Genomic DNA, 6064 nt, shown 5'->3' on the forward strand with positions numbered 1-6064 from the left:
ATCTCCATTATACAGCTGTGCCATTATCATTATTTATTATATACATGAAAGACAGCATTATGTTAGGTGTACCAATTAAATCAAGTTTATTTTATTGTTGCCCGATGTTATGGCCTTATGTGTCTGCCGCTCAGCCCAGGTCTGCTCGAGCACTCGCAGCATTTTCTGCTCCATTTTCTGCTCCGCTATAATGAGTCGATATCTCGGTTGCTATTGTATAATGCAGAACGAGGTTACAAAGAGGTGGGTAATTTTTTCACCTTTGTCTGCAGTCTGTAATTGACAGACTAGTTAAAATAAAAATCATGGCAGCAAAACAGTTTTCCCCATTATGTTTGTGCCTTTAAAGACAGATCGTTCACTTAAATTTAGACTGAAACCCACTCTTTGGATATTTGTTACATACTATTATTTGGGACTGAAGGTTTTTAGCTGCGTAGTAGTGGTGAATGGCAATTTGCTTCTGTGTTGACAAATCCTTTTATATGTCCCATCTATTTCAAATGCGAAGAAAACAGCCCATCAGTGGCCTGGAAGTTCAATGAGTTACAGTCTGTTTTGTATCTTATTCTACCAACTTTTTAAAAATCTCATTTTAGATGATGGTGATCTGAATAACAAATAAGCAATACAAAAAACTTGTTGTAAGCAGTGAGGTTTTGTCTGTGACATTTGCACAAGTTTCTTCCACTATTAGCCATGGATTTAATGGGCAAATTTAGAGATGATGCCCAAGGTGTGCAATTCTGTGACATAAATGAGTATTGCTCTAGTGTTGAATTATTTCAAACAAGTTCAGGTTTTTGTTTTATTTTGAGGTGCCCTTATAATTTTAAATCACAGTGTAGCTTAGCCCCCCATCACTCTGTGACTTCCTTGTTTCCAAGGTCAGTCAGAAAACTGTATGTAGCACTCAGAAAGGTAAATTATTTAAAATTATTCACCTCCCGTACCCATAAATACCCTTGAAAGGCTGCTTAAAAGCTCTAGAGCTGAGGGTTCCCCTCTGCAATCCCTTGATGGCTGGGTGTGGCACACGCTGCTGTTCCTTTGGGTAGAAGAATCTGGAGCTGCCTGAGAGACGAATGGATGCGGGCTCATCCCAAAAATCACTTGGTCTTTTCCTCTGGGAGCCGTCCGTTTTGATCTAACTGCAGACTTAACTGTGCCCCTGTTTGGGATGCCGATTCCTCTAGTTCACGTGTGCTAATGCAGATAATGAAGAGATCACACCTTCACTTCTGTTAAGGACAGATAATTATTGTTAATCCTGTCAGCCTGTTGTTGACAGTAGTGCAACTCTGGCGTGAGGTAGAAAAACCCCAAAATCATCCAGGAGTATTTTGTTTTTCCTCGAGACTTATTTTGGTGTTGTGTGCAGCAGTGAAAGCAACTGCTGTGGGGGCTGGGCTGTTCAGTTGTGTGTAGTTAACAGGGAAAAAAGAAACAATGAAGAGGTAAGAAGCAGAAAAGCGTCTTCTCGCAGGTAAGAAGGTGCTAGGGCAGGAAGCGGTGCTTTTCTGCCAGTATTGGGCTTGGGGAATCATCTTTGTTTCGTGAGGATGTGACATGTTTGACCTCAACTTCCAGACTTTGACATCTTATCAGTATAAAAGTGGGGATCGCTGACTAGCAAGATGCATAAACACCCCTTTTGTGGGCTTGCAGGTTTTGGAAATAGGAGATTTTATAGCTTTTAAAAATTCCTTCAGTGAGTTGATTAAGTTTAGATACAAGTTTCATGGCTTGGATGGATGTTTTCAGTTTTTTAAATAACAATGAATGATTTGAATTGTTTAGGTTTTTAAACCAATAACATGAAACCTTTGACCTTTGGAATGGGGTCCAGTGTATGAAATTAGTGACTGAGAAGAAAACGAACTGAAAGGATGATCATCTGAAACTAGTGGGCTTTTTTTTTTTCTAATTAGTGCTACTTATTTCCTCTTCCAATGTTGCAGACAGTGTCAGAAACAAGGTAGGACTTTCTAGAAAGGTTTCTTGCTGTAGTTGATGGTGTACTATGAGCTGCTGCATCACTACAGTTGCAAAACAATGGGATGGGCAGGTTGGTGGAGTGGGGTGCTTATGAATCACATTTACCCTGATTCTTCCTGTTATCCTGTTTCCCTTTTATATCTAAGGTCCTCACAGGATCTTACACCACCTCTTGGTTCCCCTGGACTATCTAACACAGAGCTGTACAGGACAGTTCATGACTTCTTTTGTAACTATTTCAGCAGCTGGATAATTAATTACTCATCAGCCTTCCATGGCTCGGACCTCGGCAGGGCTGCGGGTCCTCAGTGCCCTCGCCCTGCGTGAGGGTTAGACAGCTGAAGAGAGAGGGAGGTCTCTCTTTCTTGTGTATTAAACCTGGGGACTCAGTCCTGTTTGACAGTGATGTTAGCTGATCGTGTCCTCTGAGTGCACTTCCAGTGTCGGTTTGTGGGTTGAGGGGTTGCACAGGAGACTTGTCGCTGGGTGCTATCTGTTGTTAGGGTGCTCGCCCTGCTTCTAGCAGAGCTCACAGGGAGTTACTGGTTCCCTTCTTAACACCCAGTAAATGCACATATGGAGCTTTGTTACTAAGTAGTTATTCTCACTGAGTAAGTGGGGTACCAGGTGTGTTTTGGTGGGTAATTCTTGATCCTTTCAGTGCCTGTTGGACATATTTTGGGATTAGCAGCTAGGACTAAAGTGGTGACTTCTTTCTGCTCTTGGCTTGGTACTATTCCTAATCAAGGAAAATTACTGATTTTGTTCTACACCTTTTTTCTCCCTAACCATTGGTGTAATTTCTGTGCTGATATGAGCAAAAATATCGTTGATAAAACTCTGTAGCTGCCAATATGCTTTCAGTGGAATGCATTTGCATTTGGTGGCCTTCAGTGCAGCACTTCCTGAGAGCAACAGATTGCCGTGCAATTTTTGCTAATGCACAGTTGGCCAGCATCCCCATATTTCTAACAGCCTCAGCCAGGGTGCTATTTTCTAGAAGATCTTTGCAGTGGTTTCTGAGAGAGCAGTTGTCCCTTTAGGGAACTGTGAAAAACTTTAATTAGCTCTTACCACTCCTGCTTTTTGTTCCACAAACTTCTCTTGTCATGATCATAGAAGAAGAAAAGAGAGATGGTGATTGTGACAGTAATAAAGGAGGTGAAAGAACGGTATATTCTCTATAAAATCTTTATGAAATCCACCTTTTCTGGAAACACATGCACGTGTATCACTATTTGTCATTAATTACCTAGTTTTAAACAAGAGATTTTGAGATTCCCGCAGAATTACTTCTCCAAAAACTGCTTTGATTCTCTCTTGTTCCTAAGGAGAACCAACTTTATGATCTGTGCTGCTTTATGTTGTTTTTTTTTTAAACAGCATCTTTACAAGTAATTATTCCAGAAAATGAGTGATTCTTTTCCTCCAGAGTAAGAGTACCTCATGAAAGTCATTCAGTGTAAGGCAGTCCTGTTGTAGAAGTGAGTCTGTGTAAGATGTTAAAGAGGAAAAGGCCTCACAAATTTCATTACTTAACTGTATGTCCTGAGTATTAAGGTGGAATGCTATTTAGGATTTTTATGATTGTGATTTAAAGCAAAATTAGGTACGATACCATGGCTTGTGTGATTTATGAGGGATACATCTCCTTTAGAAAATAGCATTTTGGCATGTTGAGGGTGACAGCCCCCAGTTACTGGCTCAGGATTCGACTTTTAAGTTTAGGATTGAGACCCAAATTGGCCAATGATATATTCCATATCATGCACATCATGCCCAGTATATAGATGAGGCTCTGTCTGGAATTTTTATCTCTCTCTCTTTCTCTCAGTCCTGCCCCACCCCTCAGACTTTTGGGCTTTTATCTGTTCAGTGAGCGTGGTTTCAGGACTCTCCCTGCTCCGGGATTATTAGCGAGGAATGGGCTGAACCTTGGCCATCAGGTAGTGAGCAGTATCACTGTGTGTCACTCATTTCTGTAATTATATATTTGTATATTACTGTTATTATCATTATTATTTTCAGTTTTATTGTAGTTCAGTCATTAAATTGTTCTTATCTCAACCCAGCAGTCTCTTTTCCCTTTACCCCTTTATTTCTCTCCCACATCCCCGGGAGGGTGAGCGAGCAGCTGTGGGATATTCACTGCTGCATGGATCAAACCATGACATTCAGTCTCAACCATTCCTATTCCAGTTCCTTGTGAATACTTGTCTACTTATTGGTTTATTTTTATTGGGGAGCTTTTTGACTCTGAATCACCGGATGTAGATTTGTGGGCTGAGATGTGTAAAGTGCATAGTGGTAAAGTATCAGTGGTCAAACAGCTAGCTTTGACTTTTCTTGGTAATAGTGTGTCATGTGGGTAGAAATGAACAGCGCATGATAGAAAAGATGATACGGATATTGACTCTCTAATGATCTGATGAACCTGAACATTCATGAAATGCTAAAACTAAATACTATCCCCTGCTCCATCCTGGAATGCTGGTCCTTCTGCAACTTCCCTGAATGTAATTTAAAGGAAGATGCTGGTACTGACAAAGCATGTTATAAAGCACAAAACAAATCTTTGTCTGTTTTTGAAAGGAAGGTGAATCAGAAAGCTTTTGCAAAGTAGTCTCCGGAGATATCAAAATGATAAACGAGTAGTAAAAGCTATTTGTGAGACATCTTTCTGCCTGCCTTAATTTGCAGCTCTGCTCTGCAGAGGAACGATATAAGAATGGCACTTGACAGACAGTGAGTAATAGCTGGGTGAAGCTTCCATTGGGAAGAGGAGATAATCTGGGGAGCACCTTTCAGGTTCAAAGCCCAAGGTTTTGGATACCTTACTGTTACTACCTACTCTTCTTTCAGTGTCACTCCATGTGTTTAATTTTATTCACAGCTTTGAAGGCAGTTCAGTTGCTTGCATGGTTCTGTAAAACATTTCCTTTGATGTATAAGGCATCAGTTTGCTGTCCCACAGACAGATCCTTTGAGGCTGAGGGAATTAACTTCTGCTTTTCAGTGGAGTTCTTAGGTACGAGTGGAAAACTTGTATGAAATAGATTTTGTACAAGTAAGAAATTTTGCAAAAAGTACCATTTATTTAATGCATGGCTGCTTTAAGCAGTGGGTGTAGATAGTACAGTTGGGTTCTTAAGGGCTTATGCTTTCCTTAGCGGTAAGTCTCATCGCTTGTGCTCTGTACATTTCAAAGTGTAACTGGCTGGTGGGTCCCAGTGAACAATGTGCAAGGAATGCACAGGAATTGTTTGTGCATTTCAAAATTATTTGAAAGATGAAGGAAATATTTAGAAGGCTGCTCCTTCTGTAAGTGCCCCGATGGGTAAATAAATATGTGATGATTTATGACTTACTGTCTAAAGTTGAGGAGAACCGAAGGAAGAAATGAGCTTAGTGGCAGCAGGTGATCTGGTGAAAGAATGACATAAAATACCACATAAAATACCACATTCAGACCTGTGCTGTGACTATTTCAGAGATGCTCGACACACCTTATTGTAGAGCTTAGCTTGCAGTTTTCTCAGTTAACAAGAAAAAATAATATTACGAACAATTTTAGATGTCAAGGCCAGGACAAAAGCATAAGAAGTGATTTTTTTTTTTTGTTATTATTCTGGAAGTAATATTTATTTCAAGTAAAAAAGCCAAACCAACAGTGAACTACGGAATGAAAATGGTGTGGAATTAGGAAGAAATTGAACTTTTCTAATTAGATAGGCTGGATATTATTAGGTACTTTCAATTTCAGTTTTTCTTTTTCTGCTCCTAGGTCCTCTGCTGTTGCCCATGACATAATCATCTAGATAAATATTTTCTTTTTCTGACTTCTATAATGCCTTCTGTCCCATCCTCACTATTTGTAACAGAGCTGATGAAACTGTCATCTTTGCTTACCTTGCTAGCCACTTGCATCACTTTGAGGCTGGCTGCACAGACCTTTCTTCAGGCTTGAAGCTTAATGTAGACTTAGAACTGCAAGTGGAGCAATGCCAGGTGTCCAAAACCAGAAACTAACAACTTCTGAAGTTTTATCTTTTCAGCACTGGGACTT

This window comes from Pterocles gutturalis, unplaced genomic scaffold (genome assembly GCF_000699245.1).
Source record: "Pterocles gutturalis isolate BGI_N339 unplaced genomic scaffold, ASM69924v1 scaffold26203, whole genome shotgun sequence".
NCBI classification, from domain to species: domain Eukaryota; kingdom Metazoa; phylum Chordata; class Aves; order Pterocliformes; family Pteroclidae; genus Pterocles; species Pterocles gutturalis.